The sequence below is a fragment of the Ambystoma mexicanum genome, chromosome 11 (assembly GCF_040938575.1).
Source record: "Ambystoma mexicanum isolate Mex_15411 chromosome 11, UKY_AmexF1_1, whole genome shotgun sequence".
NCBI lineage: Eukaryota > Metazoa > Chordata > Amphibia > Caudata > Ambystomatidae > Ambystoma > Ambystoma mexicanum.
In genome coordinates, this window is record NC_090934.1 from 80035633 (window position 1) to 80048720 (window position 13088).

The 13088-nt window shown below is 46.8% G+C and overlaps 1 protein-coding gene across 7 annotated transcripts in view; it reads right to left on the reverse strand.

The window, feature by feature from the left end:
* Window positions 1-5703, reverse strand: part of DLGAP3 (DLG associated protein 3) — a 1860282-nt gene extending 1854579 nt beyond the window's left edge. For 6 of the 7 annotated variants that reach the window (XM_069622569.1, XM_069622570.1, XM_069622573.1 and 3 more), the window contains exon 1: window positions 5231-5703. The gene's annotated coding sequence lies outside the window, so the exon portion shown is untranslated. The remainder of the gene's footprint in view (window positions 1-5230) is intronic. The other variant, XM_069622574.1, reaches the window with a different exon arrangement.
* Between the last annotated feature and the right edge of the window lie 7385 nt (window positions 5704-13088).

A 13088-nucleotide genomic window follows, 5' to 3' on the forward strand; every position in this document is an offset into this window, starting at 1 on the left:
ATGTAATACTGTAGTATTTTAAGCTATTATGCTATGTTTAAATATGTTATACGGTAACACATGATGCTGATGTGTATTATGCTATTTTGTAATCGTATGGTGTGATATGTAGTGCTGTGTAACGTTTTTATGTAGTGTATGTATTCAAATACTGTAATGCTTATGGGTTAATGTATGTTTTAATATATGTTATGTTGCAGTGCATTATGCTGCAGGAAGCTGTCTGCTGTTACTATATAGTTGCCATAGAGCACATGGACAAGTATATACTGTTATTCATCTTTATGTATGAGTTGTGCTGCTTTATGTAATGCATTGTTTTATAATATTCTATCTTATGCTGTGCTATGTAATGTATATTATGCAGCAATGTGTTATATTGGGATACCTTATGCTGTAATATATTATGTTGTTTAAAGTTGCAATGTTTCATGTTATGACATGCTTCACATGTAATGTAGTACATGGAATTATTTAAAACTATGTAATCTTGCATCACATGATGTTTTCGTAACTTTTCTTGCAATCTGTTATCTAATCTAACAATGTGATAAAAGGCCAGACGTATGTTTGTCCTGTATGTTTGTCTGATGCAGTAAATTCGCTTGTTGTCACCGCTAGAGGGAACTGTTGCCTTATGATATATAGAGACAATCCCAATGTGCATAGCTTTGCCTGTTGTCACTGCTAGAGGAAGCCTTTGTTTTAGGATGTATAGTGGTTGTACTGTGTTAATGAAAATCAGAACTTTGGCCCGTGTGCATAAGCTCTTACCGTGGTGTTATGTAAAATGGCAAAATGTATTATTTGTTCTATTTGTGATGCCAACAACAAAGCTATGCGGCTTTATGTTATGATCCAGATTCTTTGTATCCCACATTTGTCTAAACCCTCCGAGTCATTGAATTCAATGGTGAAATCACATCTCCCATTGAATCCTATGGGCGGAGGGATTCAATTTATGAGACGAAAGTGTAGCAGCTGCTGAGACAGATGTAGGAGCTGCTGTGTGCCCTAGACATGCATGTAGAGGTAAGAAAGTGTCATAGGGATAAGGAGGTGTGGATGATGCATGCAAGTTAGGGTTTGAACCCTACTACTTTGGGTGGACATAGAAAAAAGGCTTCCATTCATTGCAGTGATTGTAAGTCTGTATACACTGTCTATGTGTAATATAAAACTGTGCAGATCCTGAGCATTCCAAGGTAATTTACCTGGCATACAAGCATGATTTAAGTACCCTTTGTCAAAAGACAGGGCATTTTGAGATTGTGAGATCACATCTCAAAATGCGTTGTAATTTGGGAAAGAGTTCTTAAATAAGCCCCATATGCCCAGTAAATACCTTTGTATTGCTGACAAACCTGTGCGAGTTGGGTTGTGCACTCTACTATGTTATGCATAGACACATAGGGAAAACGTCAGTTTGCTGAGGTGGATGGAAGGCTTTCTACGGTGCCTATGATTACCTGGGTGTTGGAACAAAGCCATCACAGGTATGTTGATACATGGGCTGTTGCTGGCATGCTGGGCAAAGCCATCAGAGGTGTTTCCTTACAGAGGCAAGTGATAGCGGTATCAGGTAATATTAACCCCATAAATCCATAAACAATGTCGCCATACATACAGTAATCGAGAAACGGCATAGGCAACATTATTTATGGGGATAATCAATGGGGTAAATGGGGGGTGTCCCCCGCAGCTTCCATGGGGTAATATTGCAGCAAAATAACGTTGCAATTCTTGTATGGCGACATTTTTGCGGGCGTGGTGCGGCAAAGCATCACAGGTGTATCCTCACAAGAGCAAACCCTACATATTGGGAAAAGTCCTTGTAGGTGTGTAATTACAGGGACAAATGCTGGCATTTGGGGGCAAAGCTGCCACCGGTGTGTCCTTAAAGGGGCAAACTCTGGCATTTCGGGTTCAAGCCACCACAGATGTTAAATTACAGGGACGCATGCTGTGATCCGGGCATAATTTCATCACAAGTGTGTCCTTCAAGGGGATGGTGCTGTATTTGTGTGGCCGAGCTATCAGCAAAGTGTGTCCTTGCAGAGGCAAAGAAGGGCAATGTTTGAGCAAAGCTATCACAGGCGCTTTGCTTCTGGAGTAGATGTTGGCTTTACTTGGGCAAAGCCAGCATCTGCCTGTGCTTACAGGGACAATGCTGGCATTCTTTTTTTTCTTCTTTACTGTGCATCTATAAAACGCTCCAGCAGCCTGGCAGCTATTGGTTCATCTGCAGGGACACTGCAGGTTTACTCCTGAGCTGAGTTACTTCTTTTCCTCTGCCCTCACTTTGTGCCCCGACATTCCCTCCGATGCAAGACACGGTGAGCCATAAATTACCAGTGATAACACATAACCATTTTAATCAATGACGTTATTTAGTGCCTACTGGTTGCACTGTACTGCGTAAAGAACACACGTGCTGTGTTGCGTTGTGTGCTGCTTTAATTGGTTCTGTATGGGTTTGTTGTAATATATATGTTGCAATACATTATTGTGTAGTACGCTATGTTGCAATACCATGCAATAAGCGCTCGCCCCTGATATCTGTGTGCAGCCTGCTGTGGCAGGTTCAAATCCCGGCTGGGTCAACTCAGCCTTTCATCCTTCTGAGGTCGATAAAATGAGTAATAATCTCTTAGTTAATTGAGCGCTCTGAGACCTATGGGTGGGTAGCGCTATATAAGAAATAAATTATTATTATTATGTGCCTGCTTTACACACATGTTTTAACACGGGAAAGTCCCATTGAATGCATGTGTGTAAATGAGGTGCTGTGTTTTAATAGTCTGTGCTGTAATGCATATGTAACGTTACAGCATATTATGTTGCCTTATGCCGGAATACGTTCCTGGTGATCTGCTGTATAAGGTTTTGAGTTTGCATGCACTGGGCCATATCACGAGTTTGGCGGTAATCCTTAAATGCGGCAGTAATGATATTACTGCCGCATTTAAGGGTCTGTCAAATCACGGGCTTGGCAGATTTTCCCCCTGCTCCGAGCTGGGCACAAATCTGCCACGGTTTTGCCGATTTTCGCTGCCATTACCACCGGCGATAATAGCACCGGCGGTAATAGCACCGGCGGTAACAGCGCCGAACATTCCCCATTGTAGCTAATGAGGAATGGGAAATTCCTGAATGGGCTCAATGGGGAGTGGGGACTTACCGTTCCACCAAACCTGTGATCCGGCGCTAATAGCGGCAGGAGGGGTTTGGCGGTACGGCTAATAGCCCCGACGGTAATACCGATGGGGTTAGCGTCCAACTCATGATGAGGCCCACTATGCTGTTAATACGTCCTGTGTGGTGTAATATATTAGCCTGCAATACCCTGCGGACTAAGTAAGGGGGACCAATGTTTAATGGGCATGTTTTTCGGGGGGTTGGGATTCTAAGTAACGCTGCTAAATTGCATGCTGTAATTTGCTTGGTCGGTATGGCTGATCTCTGGGCGGCGCCCCCTAACGCCCCGGCCACCCGACGCCAGAAAAGCGCCATCCAACCCATGCCGGAGATCTCGCTGGTGCGTGTTCGCGAATCTCCCCGACAATGGCTTTTCGAATGAGGCAACCCAGAGCTGCGTGGGTCGAGCGGACCTCTGCAATTGGTCCGGTAGCCCAGACCCCGCCCCCTTCGGAACCGATGACAAAAGGAACTATTTTTGGGGGGTGAAGAGGCGGTTGCCTTGGTTTCTCCTGCAGCAGCTCATCGTCTGATCGCAAAGCCCTTCCAGGGCTGCCGGGGAAACCCCAGCCTGCTCCTAGGTGGTGCTGGCAACTTAATATAGCTCAGTGGATTAAGCGCCTGCTGCTGTGTTATGCGTGTAACTTGCATCTCACGGCTTCCAATCTGAGCCAGCTGACTCCGCGTATCATCCACCCCCCTGCGAGGTCGTTAAATGCCTGCCCTGCACCTGGGAATCACCATGAGAACATTATTTGTAAAGCTGGCTACGTCATTCAACCACATATGTAATATAGTGTCTGTCTTGGGTTGTGTACGGCGCCGAATCACCATTCTCGTGGTTTCATAGCGCCAGAGGAAGAGAGCGAGATACACCGGACGATGATAGTGGGTATAAGGGGCTTGCAGGGGGACACATGGCATTGCATGTATGGGGCGCAAAATGAGGTCTCGTTAATGGTAAGATGTCACGCCAGGAGAAAGGGAGCCATAGCCTAGCCCGCCGAGAGCCCGTTCCACCGCCCCTGCGGCTGCAGGTCGGATATTGCCGTGGGCGCTCAGATAGCTCGGTGGTTTGAGCACCTGCGGCGGTGATCATTGACCGACCTGTAAGTCACAGTTCAAGCCGTTGTCGGAGAAACTGTTATCCATCCGGGGTCCATCAAGCATGCCAGGTTTACTTGGGTAGCGGGTGGGTGGGTGGGGGGGGGTGTCTCGCGTAGCCCCGCCTGGACGGTCGCTATTGCGCTAGACAGATCTATCCGTGCATTAAAGCCCAGGCGTGTTTCCACCGCAGCGGTCCTTCTCCATGGAAACCACTGAAGCGAAGTCTGTGGGTGGGGGACCAAAGGAGGGGTGCAATGGGGTGCCGCTGCTGCTGCATCGCTCGGGAGGAGCCCAGCCGCCCACCGCGCCCCAGTCCCCAAAAAAACAAAAGTCTGAAACCCAGACAAACGCGGGAGCCGAACAAGGGGGCCGCCTCCTCCCAGAGGCTCCCGGTAACTGTTGAATTTTTACACTCCGTTTCGCTTCTGCCCCCCTCCTCCTTCAAAAACATTAGGATGCAGAAGAGAGCCCCACCTGCTTAATGTCAGCACCCTCCAGAAAAAAAGCAGCACCTTCCCCGAGCCTGAGCAGCTGATCACACTGCAGCACACCAGCCCAAAGCAGGTGCTTTGGTGCTGTTGATAGACAGGCGATAGCTCCCTGGATACTCACACTGGACATATATATATATATATATATATATACATTATTAGATATGTAAATACGACGGTTCCAATAGCTAGACAACCAGACAGGTCATTAATTATTCCATAGGGAAACACATAAAACAGACCCATATATATACTATCTGTAAGCGGGTTGGGGGGGGGGGGGGTAATCCATAGCCATCAGAGAGAAAATGCATAGCTTGCATGTATTCGCTGCATTGAGACCATGCACAGTGCCATTGCAGGAGCTGCAGCGGGCAGACAGACTGACAGACAGGCATGCAGGGGGTGCTTAAGCGGACACCCGCCTCCCTTACCTGGGCTGGGCTCCGGCGCCTCCCGGCTACATCTTTAAGCCATCTTCCGCTGCCCTCCCCGTCTGCAGTAGGATTCTCTGGACCCCCGTTTCAGGGGGTGCTGGGGCGTTGGATGCCCGGCCCCCTCTCTCTCTCCAGCCTGCAGCTCCTAGCCCTGGCGGAATGGGGAAAGTTGGGCTGGGTGTTTCGCCATAGCGCTGGGGCGAGGGGTGCGTGTGGTGTGTGCGTGTGTGCGTGCGTGTGTGTGTGAGGTGTGTGTGTGAGAGAGGGAGAGGAGGGATTCCCAGCCTGCACAGCCCTGCACTGCAGCTCTACGGGTTAACAGGAGAAACGCCTGTACCAGGCAGAGGGGGAGAGAAGGAACCTCTGGCGCTGGATTCCAGCAGGGATGGGACGAGGCAGGCAGCGTAATGCACACGTTCCTTCTCTCGAGCGCTAAATACCGCGGCTGGTCGGTTTCCCGAGCGCTGGCGACGCTGCGGCGGCGGCGGCGCTTTATTCCTCATCGGCGCTGCGTGAAATGACATAAGATGACCGCGGATGAGGGAGTCCAAGGCATGTAACGGCTGGCCCAAGATCACACGATGTCATCATGCCCGGAAGCCGGGCCACGATCTCCGCTCTTTCTTAAGCAAAACATTCCCTAATATCCGACCTCTGAACGGCAGATAATAGAGCCATGACCAGCAGTATTAATTAAATGACTTAAACGCGCAGTCTGTCAATGGACTGATGAGTCAACGTTAATTCAGAGTCGAAGACACCAGCAACAGTGGGTGGAACGTGGCTTACCCCAACACGGGAACCTTACTAGCAGCAACATGATACCCTGTTTTTTTTAGTTTTTTTTAGAACAGGTATCCTCCACCCCAAAGTGACCTATCACCTATAGAACAACCCAATAGTCAGCGCTGCGGAGGGGGCACCCCGCTGCTGAAAAGCGGGGGCCAGTAACCTGTGGCCCAAGGAGGACAGGATAGGGCAGGACACTGGCTGGTAGAGCATCGGCCAGTGTGTGGGAAAGCCAGGCAGGATGAGGGGCTAGGTGGGAACAACACCCTTGTTTAGGAAAGTAAGGAGGGCAGGGGGAGCAGGAAACACCCAGGTAGGGACAAAGGAGCACCCCCAAGGTGCGAAATGCCATCGGCACCAGCCGGACAGGAGGTGGCGGGGTGCTGAACAAATACCCCACACAGGCAGACCATGCCCTTAGTCCCTGCTGGAGCATCCAGAACACGCATTCAGTATGGCACTCTGCACGGAGCACCAAACAAGTATCCTGCATACGCAGTTTACTTTTTCTTTTCCCAAGGACCCTCCCACCCAAGAAAAAGGTACAAAAGAAGGAAGAGAGATAACAGGGCAACGTACGGAGTGGGACCAAGAAGACGGCATGGGCCTGAGGGCGTAACCTCAGGACCTGGTGCCCAAAAGTACACATTATGTAGTATCATTAGGATTGATTTGGTGCATGATGAGCAATAAGAACCCCACAGCCCTTTATTGCCAACACTTAACCAATGTTTCGTATAAGTGCATGGGGGGGGGTGGATGATGGGGTCAGTCACCAACCTCTGAGTCCGCCGGTTAAGCTAAACACAGGCCCAGCCGCTGGAACCATGAGTGGGTGCTTCACAAGCGCAGCCCACAGTTCTTCTGATCCTTCCTTATATCACGCCTCGCTGCGATCCCTGCTCTTTCACCCAGGCAATTCTTGCAAGCGCCCCAGTACAGCTGTTGCAGCTGTGCTGACCGCTTTCATGTCATAACTATCCCTATTCTAACTATCCTTATTCTGCTTGATCTTCTGCGGCGTTCGATACTGTTAATCATTCTCTTTCCACTTTGTGCTTCTCTGTTTCTAATCTTGAATGGTGCCGCTCCTATCTTTCTCAGCGGTACCACTCTGTTACTTGGGCTGGACAAACCTCTTCATTTCTTCTCCTCTATGGTGTCCCTCAAGGCTCTGTACTTTCTCCTCCCCGTTTTTCTCTTTATGTCGCTCAACTCTCAGCTCTCATTTCCTCATTTAATCTCTCCTTTCCTCTGTACGCAGTTGACACTCAAATATTTTTCTCCTTTTCTTCTTTTGAGTCTACGCTTCGCTCTACTGTGTGGAATTCTCTTTCCGCCATCCAGAACTGGATGTCTTCCCATTTTCTGCACCTCAACCCCTCCAGGACGGAGGTTCTATTCTTCCCTGCTTCAACTATTCCTCCGACTCTTCTTTCACCGTCTCTCTCCTTTCCTCCATTTTCTGAGCCTTTTTCCTCATCTGCGCGTAACTTGAGCTTTCTTTTTAATCCTTTGAACTGGATAATCTCCAAACAGCCCTTTAAGATGAGCGGCAGCACCCTTGACATAGATGGGGATGCAGATTCATACTCATGCATCAAATAATCAAGACAACTCAATAGTTTGGCAAAGTGAGTCCGTTTAATAACAAGTTCATAAAACGGGGAGTACAACGAACATCAGCAATCGCTCGATCTTCTCACTCTCTTTACTTTTAGAAAAAACACAATATTTATAGCAAAAACTCATCATTGCTGACGTACAACCTGCGCACGTACTAACGTCATTCTATGTGTCAACCTTAAAAACCTAACATGCAATGTGATTGGTTATAGAAAGGTAACTTAACATAGGTACAATATCTGTATGTGGTAACGGAGAGAGAGGATTGGATACTTAATGTCAGGTGGGGCGACTAAGCCCTCCCTTTAAAATGGCCGCTATGAACGTCACTAAAAGTACGACGTCCCATTGGCTCTACTCACTTTAGGACCCTAGATTACATGGTCCACTATGATTGGGTTGGCATCAACCCCACTCATACTTTTCCATCTACATCTAACAGCGCACAGAAAGAACATCCAGGTGGAGAGAAGCTCATCTTGCCCCTAGCTTCCCACCAATTATGCTATAATCAATCATCACTTCAGTAGTCATGTGTCAATTACTTCTTTGTAGTTTGGCCTTTAGTCTGCTCTGTGCTCTGAGTACCTTTAAGGAGTATGGGCATGGCAGGGATCCATGCGTAGGTGTGAAAGGTTCACCCTTCCAGCCTGCCTTTGTCACGTGACTTGGCACTGTGAAATCAGCTTTTCTCTGTGTCTTTTTGTATACTTGATTTAATTCTAGCAGTTCTCTGATGTCTGTGGCTCATCTTGACCTTTCTGAACAGGATCCTCTGTTCTTTTCTCTCCTTAATTGTGTCCAATGTTGGCTTATCCCAGCCAGATAAGACCTCGGTTTCTTGGCATGGTCATCCTGAGCTGAGTTTTGTTCTTTCTTGATTCTCGATTTTCTTGCTGCGACACACTCCATTGGAGGCCTTTTTTAACCTTTGTTCAATTCTGCTCATATGCGTAGTGGACTTACATTTATACATACAGTGCTTCTTGAGGTATATACTTGTAAACGTTGGTACTTGCCGCAATCTATCGACTATTTAGCATAAGCAAGCTTCACAATTTCTTTGCCTCTTGCAGTTACTGGGAGACATTGGAGAGCTTTCAGAGCTGGAGAGATACCATCCCAGGGCTTGAGGCCAAGGACAAGTCTTGCAGTCCTGTTCTGGATTAGTTGCAGAGGGCGGAGAGTAGAGGCAGGTAGATTTAGAAAGAGGCTGTTACAATAGTCCAAGCTATAGAGAACCAGAGCTTGAGATACCATGAGCTTCTGGGGGAAGGAGAGGAAAGGCAGAGTACCTCGGAGGAGGTGCAGTCGGAAATTTGACTTTTTAGAGATCTCAGAGATGTGGGCAGAGAAGGAAACGCTGGAGTCAAAGATGACCTCAAGGTTCTTAGCCTCGCAGGTGGGGGTAGGAGGAGGGCCAAGGGAGGCCGGACAGAGAGTGAGGGGAAAGGATGGTGAAGGTGTGCCGATGAGGAGGATCTCCTTCTTGCTGGCATTCAGTCAAAGATCTTTGGCGGTTGTTCCATCTGCACCAGCCCCTCCTGAACACGTGATCGCACTCCCCCCTCCTCCTACCGAGCTTGAATCCACAGCTATTAGAGAAGAAAGTATGGGAGGAGCGGGGCCTGCACAAAGCGTGTACGCTAGAATAACCCATAGTGCGGTCAGCAAGGAGAAGAGGAAGGAGTTGAAAGAACAGGTAGAAATATATATCGAAGGAAATGACGAGGCCTTGACACTGGGGTCGATGTATGATTATAAGAAGCTCAATGAAAAACAGGTATTGTTGGAATGCATGGGAGAATAGCTTATGGAAAGATGGAAGAAATTAACCAGTATGGTGCCACCGCAGAAATTGCGGGATTTGAATGCCTTTTTGCATATAAGAGAAAGTGATTCAGAGATGAAGGAGCATGTGGACAGGCTTTTTGAGTTTAAAAATGAACTTGATGAACTGTATTCAGAGATGTTTTCTGTTCCTTGGTTTCGGTACATAGAGGTAAGAAGAGGGAGACAAGAGACGGCACCATATGGGCAACGGCAATTTTTTCCGCCATCAAAACAGGCTAGTGAAGAAATTAAAATATGTATGCGAGAGGCGCTTAGATGGATTACAGATGCTAGCATCCCTACAATGGAGGTGCATGATACATTTGATGAGTATACATTAGGAATGCAAAGGAAGGCATCACAGGTAATGGTTGAATATTTGCAAGACAGATATGTAGAGAAAAAGCAGTGCTGCCCACCTGAAATAATGGCGGTGTGCAAAAGAGCGTTTTCACGGGATACTGGAGAGACTGCCCTATCCCTTGATCTAGCTATAGTGCTTCATAAGAGAGAGGAAGAAGGAAGAGCGAGTGCGATATTTCCCATGAGGGGTTCCCACCCACTTTTGTGCCAAAAATAGAAATAGAGATTTAAGCACTGAACCAGGGAAAACACTATTTGTTGACAAATATGTGAGACGGTTGTTACCTCAAATCCAAAATTTGATAATGACATCTGAAAGTGCAAGCAAAATCACAGAGTATTACACATGGCCCAGTTCTATGAAAATAGAGTAAATACAGAAAAAGAAAAAGAGGTAAAAGACAGAGTGAATCTAAAAACAAGAGTGTAACTACAGCAGGTAGCGAGTCATAATAGAGGTAGAGGAAATGCACAAGGAAGAGGAAATTATTCGAACATGCATGGAGGTCCACTTGGACCAAACCAATGTACATACTGTAAGGAAGAGGGTCATTGGCGAGCACAGTGTCCACATTTGCAAAATAAAGAAATGGGAATGGGCCGAGAAGACAAAACAGAGGTCGCCCGGGAGCACAGGGGCAGAATAGAAACAATAGTACACAACAAAATCAGAATAATCAAGGAAATAGTAACCAGAATCAGAACCAAAATCAGATTCAGCAGAATGGAAATGTTTTTGATACTCAATCAAATACATACTATTCCGGTTACTATACATCAGATGATGTATTGTTCCGCTAGGACAGCCCAAGACAGGGGTCGGAACCAGTGTCTATTCCCATTGACCAGAAAGGACCCTAAGTAGAAATGAAAGTTGGGAATAAGGAGCACATTTTTCTAGTGGACACAGGTGCACAGAAGTGCTCAATAGACCACCACTTGGTTCCAGAGATACCACCGTCAGGGCAGAAGAATGTTTCAATAGGGTTCGTAGGCACCCCAGTAATTAGTCCCGTGTCCCAATCAGTACCAATAACACTAGTTCCATTCACTGAGTCTTGCCCGTTTCTGTTGACACAGAATTGTGGCGAGAATCTATTAGGTTTAAACTTGTTAAAGAAACTAAGTGCGGTTATTCATTGTTCTCCTGATGGAGTGTTTTTGACGATATCACCACAAAAAATGCCAGTGTCCCAATTCCTGTCCAAACCCCTGCCAACAGAGTTAAGTGAAGTACCGACTTGCGTATGGGCGATGAATGATAATGATGTTGGTTGTTTGAAAATAGAGCCGGTGAGAGTTGTTTTGAAAGAGGGAGTAACATTACTACGTATTTCCCAGTATAAACCTTTGGTGGAAGGAGAAAAAGCATTAAAATATATTGGGCCTCATTACGAGTCTGGCGGTAACCACGGCGGTAAAACCGCCTGGTTACCGCCGGACGCATCTTACCATTCCGCCTCCGTGATTCCCGGAATTACCGGGGCATTACAACCCTGGTTTTCCCGGGAATCACGGAGGCGGAATGGTGTTAATCCCCATTCCCATCGAGTCCTATGGGACTCGATGGGAATGGGGATCATGGAAACACCGGCAGCATCTCGTAATCCTGCCGGTGTTTCCACGTCCGCCTGCAGGCGGGCGGTGTTAACCCCGCCAGGTCAGACCTGGCGGGAACATCACCTCCCGCCTGCAGGAGTCGGGATCACGCGGTCCGGAGAACAACAGTGGCGGCGGGTTTACCGCCACCGTTATTTCCGGACCCCCTGAGTTATAATGAGGCCCATTGTCTCAGATTTGGTTAAAAGAAACGTAATTCAAGAGATTACTGGTAGCACTTGTAATAGTCCCATTCTTCCAGTTTATAAAAAAGGAGGTAATGAAATACCGTTTCATTTTATAATTGATTTTCACGCATTGAATAAAGTAGTAGATCCCCAATTTCCGTTGGTCCCAGACGTCACTACCATTTTGACAATGATTCCAGCTTTGGCTGCATATTTTAGTGTAGTCGATCTTAAGAATCCATTTTTTAGCATTCCAGTGCACCAAGATAGCAGATACCTATTTGCTTTCACACTAGGAGGGCGTTCATTCACATTCACACAAATTCCAAAGGTTACACTTAGAGCCCAAGTATTTATAGCAGGGCATTAAAAGAACAACTAGGCACGCTAGAGCTACCAGCAGGTTGTGAACTATTACAGTACATCGAAGACTTGTTCATTGCTGCTGACTCAGAGGAAATTTGCAAAGAGGGAACAGTTTTGTTGTTGACACATTTGGCAGTGCATGGACATAAAGCATCTTGAAAAAAATGTCAGTATTGTCGAAAGGAGGTGGCCTATTTGGGCTACCTACTTTTGAAAGAGGGAAGAAGACTGACATTAGAAAGGATAGAGAGCATCTCTGGTATGCCTATTCTAAAGACACAGAAAGGAGTCATAGCCATAATAAGCATGGCTTCATATTGCCGGCAGTGGATAGCGAATTTCGCAATGATTGTAAAACCACTGGTGGCATTGACAAAGAAGGATGTTGCCTTGCCTTTGTCATGGAGTGAGGAATGTCAGAATGCATTTGATATGCTCAAAGTTGCTTTGTGCTGCGCTCCAGTTTTGGGCACACCAAATTATGAACATTTTTAAAAATTATTTGTGCATGAGAATGAGGGCTGCACACTGGCTGTTTTGACACAGGAACAAGGAGGTAGAAATAGACCATGCGGTTATTTTTCTTCCGCGCTGGACCCTGTAGCATGCGTTTTGCCACTTTGTTTGCGAGCTGTTGCTGCAGCTGCCGCATCAGTGAAACAAATCAAAGGGATGGTGTTGGGGCACACCTTAATTTTGATGGTGCCACACGCAGTAGACGTTCTCTTAAACAGAACACAGACGCAACACCTCACATCAGCTAGATTGACTAGATATGAAATTGTCCTGTTTGCACCACATATTCAAATTCAGAGGTGTTGCGCTTTGAATCCCGCAGAATTAATACCCCTTCCCAATGAAGAAGTAGGTGAGGAGGAATCACCTCCCCATGATTATTTAATGGTCACTGAGGAAGAAACGAAAGGGAGAATTGACTTAACAGACACCCCACAGAAAGAGCCAGATGGAGAACTGTTTTGTGACGGTTCCTGTTTCACATTACCTGATGGCACATCAACTGCTGCCTATGCCATCACTACACTAAAGAGTATTGTAGAGAGCAAAAGGATTCCATACAATTCAGCACAGGC